The 19,280-nt window shown below is 39.5% G+C and overlaps 1 protein-coding gene and 1 pseudogene across 1 annotated transcript in view; one reads left to right on the top strand and one right to left on the bottom strand.

Annotated features, from left to right (window-relative positions):
• The window catches only part of NBDY (negative regulator of P-body association), a 143,352-nt gene extending 124,598 nt beyond the window's left edge, over positions 1-18,754 (top strand). Inside the window, exon 3 of the transcript XR_015159941.1 lies at positions 18,258-18,754. The gene's annotated coding sequence lies outside the window, so the exon portion shown is untranslated. The remainder of the gene's footprint in view (positions 1-18,257) is intronic.
• On the bottom strand, positions 8,212-13,525 carry LOC147340285 (endoplasmic reticulum disulfide reductase DNAJC10-like; annotated as a pseudogene).
• Positions 18,755-19,280: the final 526 nt, after the last annotated feature.

Raw genomic sequence — 19,280 nt, 5'->3', positions numbered from 1 at the left:
ACAATCACAGCTTAGCCCTAGTGGTGAGGTGATTAAGGAAGAGGATAGAAAGTCCTTCCATCAGCTGCACAAGCTGCATATTAAATCTCTGTAGTCAGTCAGTAGACCCTGCATCTAAGGAATATCTGAATGGACAATGAGTAATCCAAAAAATGAAATAGTCTAGTTATGGCAACTGTGGACCTTGAGGGCAAGCACATGTGAGAGTTGGGCCAGACCAGAATCTGGACTGTCCCTACAGGTCCCACAGCAGGTCCAGAGACCAGCCTAGAGGCACTGGAGGGCCTCCTCTGAAGGCAAAGGTGTGACTCATGGAGGGCCTCCTCTGAAGGCGAAGCTGTGACTCATGGTGGGGGCAAAGAAACTGGGAACTGAGACACTAGGAAAACATTATTACTGTTGCTTTTATTAAGCTTTGATTCATTCTGTTGTTGGTTCTGTTTTCTTTCTTTTTGTTGTTTATTATTTTTATTCAGTCTTTTGGGGGTTAAAAAAGTTTTTTTTTTTTTAATATTTCTACTTTTACTTTACCTTTCTGTTGTTCTGTGAAGTATTTCTTTGTTTTTAATTTCTTTATATTTCCATTTTTATTTGCTTTCTTCTTTTCTTTGTTTTTCTCCCTTTTAAAAATAATTTTTGTCTGATTTGTTTTCTTAGCTTTATTCTTCAATTTTTACTTTCCTTTGACTTTGTTTTCTGCTTTTGCTAGTTTTGTTTTCAATGGTATGATATCATTTTCGGCTTCTTTTGTCTGGTTGATTGTTCTCTTGTTTTCCTCCTTTGGCTCTGTTTTGTTTCTTGTGTGTGTATGTGTTTCTGTGGTTTTGTTTTTGTTTGTTTGATTTTGATTTTACTATTTGGGGTTTTGTTTGCCTTTTCTTTCTTTTTCCTCTTTAATCCCCTTTATTGCTCTGATGAGAGACTTGTGGGGTCTTGTTACCAAAGTGGAAGTCAGGCCTGAGCCTCTGCAGTGGGAGAATCAAGTTGAGGATGCTGGACTGCTAGGAAATTCCCAGACTCAGAGAATTTAATCAGCAACAGTTTTCACAGAGGCCTCCATCTGAATCCATGACTTGGCTCTACCCAACTGCCTGCAGCCCCAGTGCTGGACACCTCATGCCAAACAATAAGAAAGACAGGGACACACCTCACCCATAAGCAAATAGGCTACATATAGCACAAAGATCACAGACATCCCAAAATGCACCGCCTGAGATGGTCCTGCCCATCAGAAGGAAAACAGCTCCATCCACCACAACACAGGCACCAGTGCCTACTACCATGAAGCCTCCACAAATCACTTGACCAACCTCACCCATTGGGGGTAGGGACAACAAGCAAGAGAAATTTTGACCCTACAGCCTGGGAAAAGGAAACTTCAAACACAGTAAGCTGGACAAAATGAGAAGACAGAGAAATATCTCACAGACAAAGGAGCAAGGTAAAACCCTACAAGACCAAATAAACGAAAAGTAAATAGGCAATCTATGTGAAAAAGAATTCATGGTAATGATAGTAAAGATGATCAAAAATCTCAAAAATAGAAAAAATAAAGAAATGGTTTAAAAGGACCTAGAAAAACTAAAGAACATATAGTGCTGAACAACACAATAATTTAAATAAAAAAGATACTAGTAGGAATCAGTAGCAAAATACTTGAGGCAGAAGAATGGGTAAACGAGGTGGGAAATGGTGGAAATAACTGTTGAGGAGGAGAATAAAAAAGAAAGATGAGAAAAATTGAGGATAGACTTAGAGACCTCTGGGACAAAATTAAATTCATCAACATTTGAATTATAGGGGTCTAACAAGAAGAAGATAAAGTGTCTGAGAAAATAATTGAAGAGATTATAGCCAAAAACTTCCTTAACATAGGAAAGGAAATAGTAGATCCGGTCCAGGAAGCACAGAGAGTCCCATTCAGAATAAACAGAATAAGAATAAACACAAGGAGAAGATACAAATAAGAAGATACTTATTTTTGGATACAAAAGTAAGACCCATATATATCCTGTCCATAAGAGACCCATTTCAGATCTAGGGACACAAACAGACTGAAAGTGAGGGGATGGAATGAGATATTCCATGTAAATGGAAATCAATAAAAGCCAGTGTAGATATTCTCATATCAGAGAAAATAGACTTTAAAATAAAGTCTATTACAAGAGATAAGAAAGAACATTACCTAATAATCAAGGGATCAATTCAAGAAAACATAACAATTATAAATATTTATGCACCCAACATAAGTGCATATCAATACATAGTCAAAGGCTAACTGCCATAAAAGGGGAAATTGATAGTAACACAGTAATAGTGGGGGACATTAAAACCCCCACTTACACCAATGCAGTGATCATCCAGACAGAAAATTAATGAAGAAACTCAACCTTAAAGCACATTATACCAGATGGACTTAACTGATATTTATAGAACATTCCATCCAAAAGCAGTAAATACATTTTCTTAAGTGCACACTGAACATTCTCCAGGAGAGACCACATCTTGGGTTACAAATCAAAGCTCAATAAGTTTAACAAAATTTAAATCATATCAGGCATTCTTTTCCAAATACAATGCTATGAAATTAGATATCAATTACAGGTAAAATAATGTAAAAAATACAAACACGTGGAGAATAACCAATACAATACTAAATAATCAAGAAATTACTGAAGAAATCAAAGAGGAAATAAAAACTACATAAAAACAAATGACAATGAAAACTCAGCCATGCAAATCCTGTGTGATGCAACAAAAGCAGTTTTAAGAGGGAAGTTTATAGCAATACAGTTTTACCTCAAAAAAAAATCCCCAAATCTCAAGTAGTCAACCTAACCTTACAACCTAAAGCAATTAGAAAAACAAGAACAAGCAAAACCCAAAGTCAGTAGAAGGAAAGAAATCATAAAGATCAGAGCATAAATAAATGAAAAAGAAATAAGAAACAGTAGCAAAGATCAATAAAACTAAATGCTGGTTCTTAGAGAAGAGAAACAAAATTGATAAACAATTAGCCAGACTCATCAAAAAACAGGGAGAAGACTCAAATCAATAAAATTAGAAATGAAAAAGGAGAAGTTACAACAACACAGAAATGCAAAGGATTATAAGAGGGTATTACAAACACCTATATGCCAATCCACGAATAAATGGACAAATTCTTAGAAAAGTACATTTCAAGACTAAACCAGGAAGGAAAAGAAATTATGAACAGACAAATCAGATGTACTGAAATTGATACTGGAATTTAAAATTTTCCAGAAAAAAAACAAGCTAAGAGCCAGATGGCTTCACAGGTGAATTCTATTAAACAATTAGTGAAGAGCTGTCACCTGTCCTTCTCAAAATCATCAAAAAAAGAGAAAGGAACACTCCCAAGCTCATTCTACAAGGTTCTGATCATGCTAATACCAAAACCAGAAAAAGATATCAGAAAACACACACACACACACACACACAGGCCAATATCACTGATGAACATGGATGCAAAAATTCTTAACAAATACTAGCAAGTAGGATCCAATAAGGTATTAAGATAACATACACCATTATCAAGTAGGCTTCATCACAGGGATCCAGGATTCTTTAATACATGCAAATTAATCACTGTAATACACCATATTAACAAATTGAAGGATAAAAGCTATATGATCATCTCAATAGATGCAGGGAATGCTTTAAAAAAATTCAACACCCATTTATGATTAAAAAAAAAAAAAAAAAACCTCTCCAGAAAATGGGCAGAGAGGGGAACATATCACAGTAAAGGTAATATATGAGAAACCCACAACAAACATTATTCTCAATGGGTGAAAAACTGAAAGCATTTCCTCTAATATCAGGATCAAGACAAGACTGCCCACTTTCACCACTATTATTCAACATAATTTTGGTTGTTATTGCCAAAGCAATCAGAGCAGAAAAAGAAATAAAATGGATCTATATTGGAAGAAGCACAAGCTGGAGTCAAGATTGCTGGGAGAAATATCAATAACCTCAGATATACAGATGACACCACCTTTATGGAAGAAAGTGAAGAGGAACTAAAAAGCCTCTTGATGAAAGTGAAAGAGGAGAGTGAAAATGTTGGCTTAAAACTCAACATTCAGAAAATGAAGATCATGGAATCCGGTCCCATCACTTCATGGGAAATAGATGGGGAAACAGGGAAAACAGTGTCAGACTTTATTTTTCTGGGCTCCAAAATCACTGCAGATGGTGATTGCAGCCATGAAATTAAAAGACGCTTACTTCTTGGAAGGAAAGTTATGACCAACCTAGATAGCATATTCAAAAGCAGAGACATTACTTAGTGCCAACAAAGGTCCATCTAGTCAAGCCTATGGATTTTCCAGTGGTCATGTACGGATGTGAGAGTTGGACTGTGAAGAAAGCTGAGCACCGAAGAATTGATGCTTTTGCACTGTGGTGTTGGAGAAGACTCTTGAGAGTCCCTTGGACTGCAAGGAGATCCAACCAGTCCATCCTAAAGATTAGTCCTAGGTATTCATTGGAAGGACTGATGCTAAAGCTGAAATTCCAATACTTTGGCCACCTCATGCGAAGAGTTGACTCATTGGAAAAGACTCTCGTGCTGGGAGGGATTGGGGGCAGGAGGAGAAGGGGACGACAGAGGATGAGATGGCTGGGTGGCATCACTGACTCGATGGACATGAGTTTGAGTGAACTCCAGGAGTTGGTGATGGACAGCGAGGCCTGGCGTGCTGTGATTCATGGGGTCGCAAAGTGTCAGACACGACTGAGCGACTGAACTGAATTGAACTGATATTGGAAAAGAATAAGTAAAACTGTCACTGTTTGCAGATGATGATACTATACATTGAAAATCCTAAAGATGCTACCAGAAAACTACTAGAACTCATGAATGAATTCAGTAAAGTTGTAGGATACAAAATTAATGTACAGCAATCTCTTATTTTCCTATACACTAACAATGAAAGATCAGAAGTTAATGAAACAATTCCTTTTACCTTTGCAACCAAGAGAATAATATACCTAGGAATAAACCTATGAAAAGACGGAAAGAAAGCTGTAAGACTGATGAAAGAAATCAAAGACAACACTAACAACAGATGGAGAGATATATCATCATTTTGAAAATGACTATACTACTTAAAGCAATCCACAGATTCAATGAAAGCTGTATCAAATTACTAATGACATTTTTCACAGAACTGGAACAAAAAAATTTATAGTTTGTCATGAAACACTAAACACCCCAAATAGCCAAAGCAATCTTGAGAAAGAAAAATAGAGCTGGAGTAATCAGGCTCCCTGACTTCAGCTTATACTACAAAGCTACAGTAATCAAGATAGTATGGCACTGCCACATAAAGAGAAACACAGCTCAGTTGAACAGGATAGAAAGTCCAGAAATAAACTCACACACCTATGGTCAAAGCCACCTTTAACTGAGAGGATTAAAGCTTAGGCAGTCTGGGGCCCATTAAGGAGCAGGTGAACATTCTCACTCATGCTTTCCTCAAGCCTTGTGCAACAATGTATCTTACCCAAGAACTTGTCTTTCTTTAGTATCTAATGACCACACAGCACAGAGTGTCTTACTCATGGAAATGCTTTTCTTAGATTCTATGTTAATAATTATAATTGTAACAAATCTTGCCTGAGAGCCTGTTTCTCAGCAATAGTACATCTGGTCCAGAAACACAGTGCCTGGAACATCTTCCTTCTGGCTGGCTAATTTTTTACTGAAGTTATCTCAGGACCTATACCTTGGGAAAGGGTCTAATGGAACTTGTACAGCCTTGAACTGTTCTTATCTATTCTTAACAGTCAGTTGAAAAGGATATAATGCCCTGCTTAAACTAGTGAGGCAGGTACTCACTTACCCCCTTCCAGTGCCTTTTGCTGGAGGCTTTCTCTATCCTTTTTAAACTAATAAAACTTTGCTACACAAAGCCCTGAGTGACTGAGACAGTGTCTTTTGGGTCCTGGAGTGAAATTTTCTCCTTCAGAGACCATGAACATTGGCACTGTTCTCCATAAGCTATCCCTATCATCACAAAGAAGGCAAGAACATACAATGGAGAAAAGACAGCCTCTTCAGTAATGGTGCTGCAAAAACTGTACAGCTACATGTAAAATAATGAAATTAGAACACTTCTTAATATCATTCACAAAAAGAAACCCAAAATGGATTAAAGACCTAAATGTAAGGACAGACACTATAAAACTCTTAAGAGGAAAACATAGGCAGAACACTGTTGGACATAGATTGCAGCAAGGTCCTCTTTGACCCACCTCTTGGAGTAATGAAAATGAAAACAAAAATAAACAAATGGGACTAACTAAATATAAAAGTTTTTACACAGCAAAGGCAACCCTAAACCCGACAAAAAGACAAACATCAGAATGGGATAAAATAATTGCAAATGAAACAACTGACAAAGGATTAATTTCTAAAACATTCAAGCAGCTCAACATGAAAACAGCAAACACCCCAATCAAAACATAGGTGGAATACCTAAATAGACATTTCTCAGACCTCCCTCATGGCACAGTGAATAGGAATCTGCCGGCTAATGCAGAGGACATGGGCTCAATTGCTGGTCCATAAAGAGTCCACAAGCTGAGAAGCAGGTAAAGCCAGTGTACCACAACTACTGAACCTGCACTCAGGCCCACAAGCCACAACAACTGAGCCTGTGAGCTGCAACTACTGAAGCTCATTTTCTTAGAGCCCATGCTCTGGATCAAGAGAAGCCACTGCAATGAGAAGCCCATAGACCACAATGGATACCCAGTGCAACCAATAAATAAATAAATAAGACATTTATCCAAAGAAGATATATAGATGGCCAAGAAACACGTGAAAAGACGCTCAACATCTCTAATTATTAGGATAATGCAAGTCAAAACTACAATGAGGTATCACCTCACACAAATTGGAATTACCACCATCAAAAATCTACAAACTGTAACTACTGGAGAGGGTGTGGAGGTGAGGGAACCCTCTGACACTGTTGGTGGGCATGTAAATTGACATACCCACTATGGAGAACAGTATGGAGCTTCCATAAAAAACTATAATTAAAACTACTATTCCACCCAGAAATCCCACTCCTGGGCACATACTCTGAGAAAACCATAATTCAAAAGGAGTACAACTCCAGTGTTCACTGCAGCACTATTTACAATAGCCAGGACATGGAAACAACTTAAATGTCCATCTACAGATGAATGGATAATGAAGTTGTGGTACATATGTATAAAGAATATTACTCAGCCATAAAAAAGAACAAAATTGTGTCATTTATAGTGATGTAGATGAACATAGAGTCTGTGATAAAAGTTAAGTAAGTCAAAAAGAGAAAGGCAAATATCCTATATTAATGCATATTTAATAGATTATAGAAAAATGGTATTGATGAACCTATTTGCTATAATACAGATATAGAGAATGGGGTCGTGGATACAGGGAGGGAAGAGGAGGGTGGGATGAAGTGAGAGAGTGGCAGTGACATATATACACTACCATATGTAAAACAGATAGCTAGTGGGAAGTTGCTGTATAGAACAGGTAGCGTAGCTCAGCTCATTGCTCAGTGATGACCTAGAGGGGTGGAATGGGGTAGTTGTAAGGAGGCTCAAGAGGGAAGGGATATATGTTTACATGCAGCTGATTCACATTTTTTAGCATGAATATATGGGACTTGTTTATTTCCCCACATTTGAGTCTGTTTTTAAATGAAATACATGGTCAAAGAATCATTTTCAGAGAATTTTTAGGAGAACAGGTGACTGAAAACCAAATTCTCTTTTCAAGTCAGCCACAAAATTTTAAATAATAAAGTGCATTTTGTATAACTTACCATAGAGCAGTATCATGTTTGACACAGTCAACCTAAATATTTTTCTGGGGGTCAGCAATCTGTGGCTCATGAGTGGAATATGGCTAATGATCTATTTGTGTACAACCTGGATCTGAGAATGATTTTTACATTTTTAAAGGTTTTCAAACAAAACAAAAACAAAATATGTGACAAATAACTATATATGGTCTACAAAGCCTAAAATATTCATAATCAGGTCCTTTATAGAAAACAGCTGCAGACCCTTCATTTATATCAATGTTGTACAGAATTCAGGCAGTGCAGTTTGAAGTCCAAGATAATGTTCATTTATTCCCATCACCTATATAGTAACATTCTGAAAACGTGTCTTCTGATGTCACCTGTCAATTTCTTTTCAATTTTTCTTCGTTTTTAACATCATTAAATTTCATTAATATTTCTCTTTCCATGATTTTTGTGGCTTTGCAGATTTTCATATATTAAGGTATTAATATCTTTTGCATTTCTGGAATCTATTTGCTCTCCCCAAGTATTTCTCTTTGCCCTTTCATAAGGATACAATTTAACAGTTGGATAAGCTTTGTGGCAGGTTTGAGCATAAGCCTGTCTACTTTTCCAGCTTTCACTTTTTCTTTAATCATCTTAGCCAAGAACTCTAACTCTGGAGAAAAGTTTTCACAAGATTCACACCAAGGAGCATAGAAATCAACCACCCAATGGTTTTTACCTTTGTAAAACTTTTTCACTGAAAGTCTGAGGTGTTAGATCTGTAGATATTTACGTTAAAATCCTACACTCCATAGTCCTAGGGAATAAACATCTCTATTCTAACTATTGTAACTATGATATTGATTAGCTTTATTTGATTTTTGAGAAAAAAATTCATTTCAGCTTGTCTCCGAACATTTTCTTGAGCACAAAAGGAATGATACTGTTGGCAGTCTATATTGCCCCCATTGATCAGTTCAGTTAATATCTAGGCCATTCTAGCATTAAGATTTCACATGGATAACATCATGGAGACTAGAAATCAATCATCCAGACTTTACATTTTCTATGTTTAACTAGCTCATTGAAAGTGGTCAGTGTCAAGGAAATCACTGAAGAATTTATAAGGTCCTCTATGATCTCCAAGATCTGTTCAGCAAAGTGATGTCCTTCATATTCATGAATTTTAGATTTGTTGAATACCACTGCTGTTGAATAAGCCTGAATGTTACACATGTTACAGTGTCCTTCCTGAACTGTACAATCTAATGTACCAAACTTAAGCTGACCATAAAGATGCTTTGGTGCTTTTCATAACTCTGGCAATAAAGCTCTACATGGTGGACACCAAGGGGCAAAAAAATCAGCTAGCCATGGTTCTTTGTCATTGGCAGGAAAATGTTGAGATTCAAGTGTGGTAAGATGAGAATTAACACTTTCTTTGGCAAAGGCAAGCATATCATATAAAATCTTCTTTCCATGATGAATTCCAAATTATTTGATTACTTGTCCTTTAAATATTGCTAGACATGGTTGAATACATTTATTTTTAAGTAGAGACTTTAGTTTCTTCAACTCAAGAGCAATTAAATTTTCATTTTTTCCAAAATGAAAAAATAAAAGCCATTGATGGATGATGAGCCAAATGACCCTCTACTGTGTTTGCTGAAAGTAGTTTAAAATGTGGAAGATTATTTCCAATATTTCCAAATATATTCCAAATATATTATTTCCAAATATATTTCTTTAGCATCCAATTAAGTAAGAAACAAGACACTGCTTTTCTCATTGTTATTTAAAGTGGCTCTAGAAGGAAAATAAGCAGTAGTACTTGTATATCCAAACTTTTACAAAGATTGTCCTGGGTGGCACAGTCTATCCATTCTACATTAACAAGACCATCCAACACACCACTTAACCTTAGACCTGTTTGTGAAGTCACACAATCTCCTTTGGAACAAAAAGTGATCAGCTAGCTAATACCAGTAGAAAACACAGTTTGTATGAAGCTAACACAATTTCTTGTCCATAATTCTGTCACTGTGCTTCTAACATGCTGCATGGCAAAATTCACTAAACTTTCTTTTTGATCTATGCCTGTGATATTTCACTACAGCCATTCTACATCTAAAATCGAAGAGGCTGGGATAACTGTTGACTCTTTTCATTCAGCAAAGCATTCTGTCATCACCACAGTTAACAGCTCTAATTAGAAGCAACCCATCTACTTCTTTAGCAAAGTCTTTCCATGTGAGAGGCAAATTATGGCAATGTGAACACCCTGGGGAGTAAAAGTTCACAAGCCACAGATCTCCAGATGCGGAGAGCGAGCTCCACCCGTGGCAAGGGTCATGAGGAAGGAGGCTCAGCATATGCAAAGGCGGGATCGAGCCTCAGGAGTCTCCCTGGAAATTCTCGAGCATCTACCCCCAAAACCAGAGTCTGCCTACTTTCTGCTTTGTACTTTCACCTACACCTCTGACTTTACGGGGGGGGGGGGGCTGTCCCCCACTGCCTCTCTCTGAAAAAAGAGTTAGCTTACAGCTCCAGTTGATAATTCCTGGGTGTGACAGTGTTTAACCTACAAACTCCTTTGGAAATCCTCTAGCCTGCCTGAATAGGTTTTTCCGGCCACATGTGATTGTTCAGAGCCTCCCAACTGTGAGAGGCAGGAGATGTTCTAAACTGTCTAAACACCGATTCCTTTGAGTAGTTAAAAGATTGATTAGAAATTGTATTGGTGAAGGGTTTTTCACTTATTGGGCCAATGTTTGCTGCTAAGTCTCCATACTCCTTACCTACTGTGTCCTTGGCAGTGTATTGACTGATATAATGGGTGTATAGAAATGTAAGTAGTAGCCTCAATGTTTGTAACCTTGGACCCTTGAGTTAATTCTTTTCTTGATTGAGCCCACCTCACCTTTGCCCTATAGGAATGCAGCTTTGTCCAATGCTTTTTTGGAGGCTGGTGCCTGACTTTGGAATAATCACCTTTAGAGAAAGATAAGTTTCTTAAAATGCTAACAGGCCTCCTGGCCAGAAGATGATGTAATTCACCTGAACTTTTGCATATGATAAGTTTGAAAGCCTGGCTTCGATTAGGACCAGGAACTGCTGTCCCTGCATGACTCCACCCCTTCCCCCATTATCCTCTATGCACAACTTAAGGTATAAAAACTACTTTGGAAAATAAAGTGCGGGCCTTGTTCACCGAAACTTGGTCTCCCCATGTTGCTCTCTCTCCCAAATTCTGGCTGAGTCTCCATCTGGAGCGCGGAACCCACCATGCTTACTAATTATGCCTGGGCTTCTAAGATCCGACTGGGGAGGCCTCAGTGTCTCCTCTCCTTCGGGAGAATGGAAGGACGCCTGCGGCCTACATAAGTGGTGCAAACTTCTTGTCTTGAAGTTTTATTGGTCTCCTGCGTAAACCAAGCTACTCAGCCTTTTTTCTCCACTGAATTTTCCTACTGAGCTATCCTCATTCTATTACTCTTTATATCTTTGATAAAATATTTAAATAAATATGTCACTGACGCCGTCCCCACTTCGAATACCCTGGATCAGCTGGGGCTGGTCCCTGGCATCCAGAATTAACAGCAGTGTCAAATTCTCTTCTATCCAACGCTATGATTTCAGGATCTTCATCATAAATACTAAAACCATAAGGATAACAATTCTAGCTTTCATAGTAGTCTCCTTTATTATCAGTAAGTCCCCTCTCTATATATTTGTCATACTTTTTCCACAGATCTTAATCTTTGAGTAGTTCATATTCTGTATTTTTAAAAAATCATTATGTACATTTGAGTTACTCAGGTTTTTATCAAGATGTAGTTTAAATACCAGTTTCTTGAAAGCTTGTCTTATTTCTCTACTGCTTCCATTTTAAATACTCCAAGTAAACTGTAAAAACTCTGATCTGTACCCACTAAAATGGCTGTATACACTATTAGAAAACAGCATGAACATTATTGAGTCTCTGAAATAGTCATCTTCATTCAACCATTGTTTTTCTTGTATAAGTTCTGACTTAAATGAACATTAAGATAATGTCACTCATTCCAGTTGATGCTAAATGCAAATTTGAGAACTGCATACATTAATCCAAAGGTGAAACAGGGAGCACAAATTGTCTCCCAAAATGTTAATCTGTGAGTGTTTTTCAGTTATGTCAACTACCAATTGATGCTTGTCAAGGGCATTTGCCAACTGCCTCTGTGGAGACTGAATCATGTGCTGCTGCAGCTGTTGACCTTCAACACACTGTGAAGGGAGTTCAGGCTGGAGAATGAGGCATTTTTTGCTCCATGGAAACTAGAAGAAAGGTCTTTAGACAGATATTTTCAGGAATTGATTTCATGATCTCAATCCTTGCATCTCCTCATGTCTAGAAAAGCATTAAATAGTATCTTGTCCTAAACCCCTTCATGGAGACATCAATTCCTGGTGACTAGCAAAAACTTTTTGTAAGACAAGTGCTTGATTGCATTGAGCTCCCACTTCACCAAAATCTTATATATATTGATATTCTCTCACTACCTCTTTGTAACAGTTTCTCAGAGCTATCTGAAGTGCCATCTCCCAGGCTGCAGTCCTAATTTTGCCCCAAGTGAAATTTAACTCACAACTCTCATGTTGTGCATCCTTTTTTAGTCAACGGTTATGGTGACTATGAAGTGACCCAGTGTGGATTTCCCTCCTTCACCTGAACGGTTTGAGGAACAGTAGATTTAGTACCAGCAGTGGCTTATACATCCTCAGAGAGTCCAGAGGTTTATTTGATGGTGGACCAGGTTACCTACCCCTTCCCAGTTGAAAGATATGGAGGGGGGCAGTTGAAATATACTGGGGCATTCCCACTCAGTGTTTAGACATTGAGTGGGACTCAGGAAATACATTGAGGTTTAACAGTTGTAGGAGACTGAGTGATCTGTGCTGAGTAGTTAGGTAAGAGGCTGATCTGTTGCTTTTCATCAATTTGGCTGCCCTTATAGAATTTTTCAGGATAAAAGTGAAGATATCACATGAGAGCTTTATTTCAAAGAAGAGGCAAGATGACCGAGAAATTTATAGGAATGGTGAAGGCCAAGTCCTCATATTGTGCAGTAGTCCCATAGGGAAATTCACTCATTAATTAAAACACCTACTCATCTGGGAGCTCAGATTAGAATTGTCCATTCAGTGATCTGAGCACCTGTGGTGGTCTTAGACTGCCAAAGAGAGTTACTGAGACATGTAAGAGGGCTGAAATGACTCTGGGGGTGACTCCTGGAGGAGTTAAGCTCACAAGCATTGCATTTGCCCACCACATTGAAACTGTCCACCCCAGATTGAGACTTGAATCCATGTGTCAGAATCTAATCAAGCCAAAACCCAGTTTGGGACACAAACCCACGTGGCTGGGAATCAAACTCAACCAAAACCCACAGTCTTCCAACTAACTGAGATCACAGATCTGGTTTCAAGACCTGATGAAGCCCTGGTTCTTGATGTCTTATTACAGAAAGAATTAAGTGAGAGACAAAATGATAGGTTAGAAGTGTATTTATTTAGAGAGAAACACATTCCACAGGCAGTGTGGGCCAATGCAGAGGGAGAGTGTAGCCTTGAAATGTGGCGTGGTTAGCTTTTATGGGCTGGGTAATTTCATAGGCTAATGAAATTACCTCTTTGATGGTCAACCTTGGAACTGTCATGGTGCCTCTGAGTGTGTCATTCAGCTTGTTGATGTGTTATGATGAATGCATGCTCAGTCGCTTCAGTTGTGTCCGACTCTTTGTGATCCTATGGACTGTAGTCTGCCAGGCTCCTCTGTCCATGGGGATTCTCAAAGCAAGAATACTGGAGTAGGTTACCATGCCCTCCTCCAGGGGATCTTCCCAACCTAGGAATCGGACCCAAGTCTACTGCATTGCAGGAAGATTATTTATCCACTGAACCACCTGGGAAGCCCACAATAAGCATATACTGAGGATCAAAGTATAGTTGAAGTTCACCTGTCTGCCATCTTGGACTCATTTGATTCTAATCAGGTTATGTTGTATCCTCAGGCTATTTCATTCTTTCAAAGGTTGTGGCCTGCCCACTTCCTTCCTGTTTCAATGCCATTTCAATAATGAATTTTATCAATGACAAATTCAACTTAAAATGGGAAATAGAGCCTCTCAAACACAGAAATGAGGGACATCAGAAGGTACCCTCTAACACTCCAGCCAGGGTTATGTATGTACAAAATTGCACTTGCAAATACCTACTTAATTGTGGAAATTATACTAAGGAGATATCAACCTAAAATGGCCAAATTAGGGTTCTTTTGACATTCCCAAATTGATATTTTTGTATGCAGAGTTAGAAAAGGCCAGCAGTAAGATCAAACAGACTGAATGGAATGCTTACTTTGATTGATGTCTAGAAGTTTCTAAAACAAGAAACAATAGAGTAACTTCTTTGCAGGAAACCAAGAAGATATTGATTGAAACTATATCAGAACTAAAAAGTCCACTAGCACTGACTCTGCCTTTCCCTCTGTTGTAGACGGAAGTCAACTGTTTCTTTTTGACTTGCTTTCCATTGCTTTTGTTATTATAATCATAAATAATGGCCTGCATCAGAGAATCCTTTCCTTCTGCCTGACAAGCTTAAGTGCCTTTGTTCATAACCCTATCCACTTGAAGATTGCAGGAAGGAAGAAATTAACACATTCCCTGCCCGAGGCTTGCCAACCTAGGAGATATTTGCAAGATTAATGAACTTCTTTACTTTCATTCTTCACCTCCCCATCTCCATCCATTAAAAAAACCTGCATCTATACCGCGAAAAGATGGTTATTTTAAGACGTTAGTCTGCCATCTTCTTGCTTGGTTGGTCTTCTGAATAAAACCATATTCATTGCCTCAGCACCTCATCTCTTGGATTCACTGTCCTCTTGTGCAGTGAGTAGAGTGAGTTTCGACTCAGGAACAAATTTGTCTTAGCCAGCTATGATCCTTGCTGCTTGTAGCTAGCTGATTCTGGTCAGGGAATGTTTCAGTAAGATCTTAAACAACTCCTAGAACTATTTTGTCTGAGGATCTTTCCTTCAGGATTCCCAGAAATGGCACCCAGTGCTTGACAGCTGAGACAAGGAACCAACAAAACTTCTGAGTCAATGGACTCAATTTTGTTTGCAGGGTAAGTCTACCCAATTCAATAGCTGTTTTGTTTATTTGTGGTATTGTGTGCACTTTTTGTGCTAGAAGTCAGTGGGAAACAAAAATACTGATACAGAAAGTGATTTTAAAAAAATGTTTGTGGAAAGTTGACCCTGAAAAAGTTAGTTTCATGCAGTCAGTTTTGACTGAGTTTAAAATAAATTTAATTGAGTAAATGAATTTAAAAGTAAGCTGCTGGGGGGGCAGTCCCAAGATGGCAGAGGAATAGGATGGGGAGACCACTTTCTCTCCCACAAACACATCAAAAGATCATCTTCACCGGGAATAACTTCCACAAAACAACCTCTGAATTCTGGTGGAAAACCCCAGATACCCATGAGGACAAACCAATCTCTTTGAAAAGACGTAGGAAAAAAGATACAGATGAAAAGAGAGACAAAGGATTTAGGGATGGAGACCCATCAGGGGGAGTGTGCTATGAAGGAGAAGTTTCCATACAATAGGAAACGTCACAGTCAGGGTCAGTGGGGAGCTTTGGAATCTCAGAGGACAGCATAACCGAAAAAAAAAAAAAAAAAAAATCACCACATGCCGAGGACCAGCCCCGGCTGATCCAGGGTATTTGAAGGGGAGACAGCGTCGGTGACCTATGCAAATGGTAATTAGAGATATAAAGAGTAATAGAATGAGGATAGCTCAGTAGGAAAATTCAATGGAGAAAAGAGGCTGAGTAGCTTGGTTTATGCGGAAAATCAATATAACCCATGACACCAGGTTAGCTCTGACCACGGAGGCCGCAGGCGCCCTCTCGAATAGCGGAAGGTGCCCCACCTTAGACATCTTCTCGAGTGGGTCTTAGAAGCCCAGGCAAATTAGTGGTTGCAGAGGATATCCACGCTCTAGATGGAGACTTCAGCCGGAAGTTAAAGGAAAGAATGACATGGGGAGACCAAGCATTGGTGAGCAAGGCCCATAGCTTTATTTTTAACAGGGGCTTATATACCCTAAGTTATACATAGAGGATAATAGGGGATGCAAAGTCAGCAGTCTTTGATCCTTATCAAAAACCAGGGTTTCTTTCCTGCAAATTTATTGTATACAAATGGTTTAGGTGATTTACATCATCTTCTGGCCAGAAGTCCTACTAACATTTTATGACTCTGGACAAGGACTTATCAACAAAGACTTATTTTCTCTAAGAGTAATTATTTTAAGGTTTGGCGCCATCTTCTGAAGATAAAATTGCATTCCTATAGGGCGGATGTGTAATGGGTTTACAACAAAGAAAAGAATTTATTACCTTAAGGGTCTAAAGTTACTAACACCAAGGCCACTACTTATTTTTTCTACATACCAACTATTAATTAACACATATTCAAGGATACAATACAGGGGATGTGAAAACTTGGCAACAATCATTGGCTCATCAATGAAATCCTTTACTAGTTTATTCTGACAGTTTCTAACTCTCTGAGAGGCTCTAAACTATTTGAATAGCTTAAGCTTCCCGTGCCTCTCGAGGCTGGGAGACTGTAAACAATCGTATGCATAGCTGTAGGAGTCCGGGTAAACTTGTCAGGCGAGTTAGAGAGCCATCTGAGGGGTTTGGATTTAGACACCCCTAATTGCCCAGGAACTTTATTAACTGGAGCTGTAAGTTAACTCTTTGACAGAGAGAGCGAGATGGTGGTGGGGGACAGCCCCCAGTAAAGTCAGAGGTGAGAGCACAAAGCAATAAAGTAGGCAGACTCTGTTTTTTGGGGGGAAGATGCTCGAGAATATCCGGGGAGACTCCTGAGGCTCGATCCCGCCTTTGCGTATGCCAAGCCTCCTTCCTCATGACCTTTGTCACGAGTGGAATGCCTCACCGGCTCCTGGCAACCACAGAATTCATGCTGAATGGCAGTTACCAGTGGAGATGCAGCTTCATATGCTCGCATCCACCCTTAGCAAGTGGGGACTGGGTGTGGAGGTGCGGATGCATCATCAGTCGTTAGGGTAAGGACTGGTGTTGAATGCCATGAAGATATTCTGAGGGAAATAAAATGACATAGAAAACCAAACCATAGGAATGCCAGAGAGACAAAGAAAAACAAAGAACCTTTCCCACAGGAAGGCTCAAACGCCTCACTGTGATTGATCCCTGGTGCTCACAGAACAAAGTATCATGCCCTAGCGAATAACAAAGGAGAGCAAGCTGGCTGCCCTTCAAGGCCCTCCCCAGAGGCAGAGAGGAAGGTGTGTGACAGCCAGAGGCAGAAGGCAAAGGGCCACTTCAATCTCGGCCCCAGAGACCGCATCTCCTTCCAAGCTGTGAGCAGGCTGCCGGTCACTAACTATGTCTTCCTGGCATCCTGGATGGTTTATATCTGCCAGGACTGTCACAGCCTGAGACCAGCTCCCCTGAGGAGATGCATGGCCCACCTGGGACTGTGCACTCATGGTACCCCTGAGAGCTTGAGTGGCTTGGATCTGGGAAGTGCAAGAGACACAGACCCCACCCAGAACTGTGCCCTCGTGGAGCACCTGGAAGCCTGAGCAACTTGGACCTGGGAAGTGCATGCTGCTTTGGGCTGTGGCAACCCCTGTGTGGTCCATCCACAGTGAGTGCTACCCAAACCCATTGCTACCCAAATGCTACCCAAACATGCCAACAGTGTTTGCAGTGTCCCTGCCTCTCCACAGCACAACTGAACAAGTGAGCCTGAGTAAGTGGCCACTTATTGCCCCCTTGTGCCAGGGCAGAGATTAGATACTGAAGAGACTTGCAAGCAGAGGAGGCCAACTGAAGCAAAGAAGGGGGAACAGCCTAGAAGTGGCAAGAACAACAGATTAAAATCCTGCAACTAAGCTGAGACTCTGTATCTGAGGGGCAACTGTAGACTTTAAGAACAAGTACAAGCCAGAACAAGGTATTATCTGACACTGATTTGATCCCACAATATTTTATTTTTATTTTTGTGTTCAATTTTGTTTTATTCTTTTTATATTGTACTTTTGAGAATCTAATATCTATTCTAGTTTTTTAATATTTCTTTTTGATATTTGTTATTAATTTTGTACCTCTAACAGTCTGACATTTCATATCCATTTTAACAGAGGGATTTGATTACTGGCTTGATTGCTCTATTCACTTTTGATTCTCCCTCTTCTCCTCCTGGTCACCTCTATCACCCTCCTTCCTCTTCTCTATATAACTCTGTGAATCTCCTTGGGTATTCCTGGCTCTGGAGAGCTGTTTCACCATTAACCTTGGTCTTCTGTTCTGTGTTGACAGAGAAGTCTTGATGCTACTGTAAGAAGTTGGGATGAAAATCCAGAGACAGGAGACTCAAGTCCAGAACTTTGGAGCATCACAGAAGTCCTGACACCAGGGAACATTAATAGACGAGAGTCCACCCAAGACCCTCCAAACCTACACTGAGACTAAGCTCCACCCAAGAGGTAGCAAGCTCCAGTACAAGACATCCCATGCAGTCCTCCAGCAAAACAGGAATACAATCTTGAACATTAAAATATTGGTTGCCTAAAGCCATACCAAACCCACAGATACACCCAAAACTCACCACTGGACACTGACCGCCCTCCAGAAATATGAGATCCAGCTTCATCTAACAGGACACAGACACAAGTTCCCTCAGCCAGGAAACCTTCACAAGACACTGGTCCAACCCAACCCACAAGGAGCTGACTCCACAGTTAAGAGGAACTATGACCCTACAGCCTGCAGAAAGGAGACCCCAAACACAGCAAGCCAAACAAAATGAAAAGGAAGAGAAATATCCAGCAGTGAAGGAACATGATTAAAAACCCAACAAAAGAGGAGATAAGGAGTCTACCTGAAAAAGAATTCATAATAATGATAGTAAACGTGATCCAAAATCTTGAAATCAGAATGGAGTTACAGACAAATAGACTAGAGAGAAGGCAATGGCAACCCACTCCAGTGTTCTTGCCTGGAGAATCCCAGGGACGGGGAGCCTGGTGGGCTGCCATCTATGGGGTTGCACAGAATCGGACACGACTGAAGCGACTTAGCAGCAGCAGCAGACTAGAGACACAGATTGAGAAAATGCAAGAAATGTTGAACAAGAACCTAGAAGTAAAAAATAGTCAATAAGTAATGAACAATGCAATAACTGAGATTAAAAACACTCTGGAGGGAACCAACAGTATAGTAACTGAGGCAGAAGAAAGGACAAGTGAGCTGGAAGATAGAATGTGGAAATAAATGAAACTTAATGGAAAAAAGAAAAAAAAAGAATGAAAATAAATGAGGACAGCCTCAGAGACCTCTGGA

The sequence above is a fragment of the Bos grunniens genome, chromosome X (genome assembly GCF_055505025.1).
Source record: "Bos grunniens cultivar Pamir isolate PY7600 chromosome X, Bosgru_T2T1.0, whole genome shotgun sequence".
In the NCBI taxonomy this organism is placed as follows: domain Eukaryota; kingdom Metazoa; phylum Chordata; class Mammalia; order Artiodactyla; family Bovidae; genus Bos; species Bos grunniens.
This window is presented reverse-complemented; position numbering and strand designations above follow the sequence as displayed.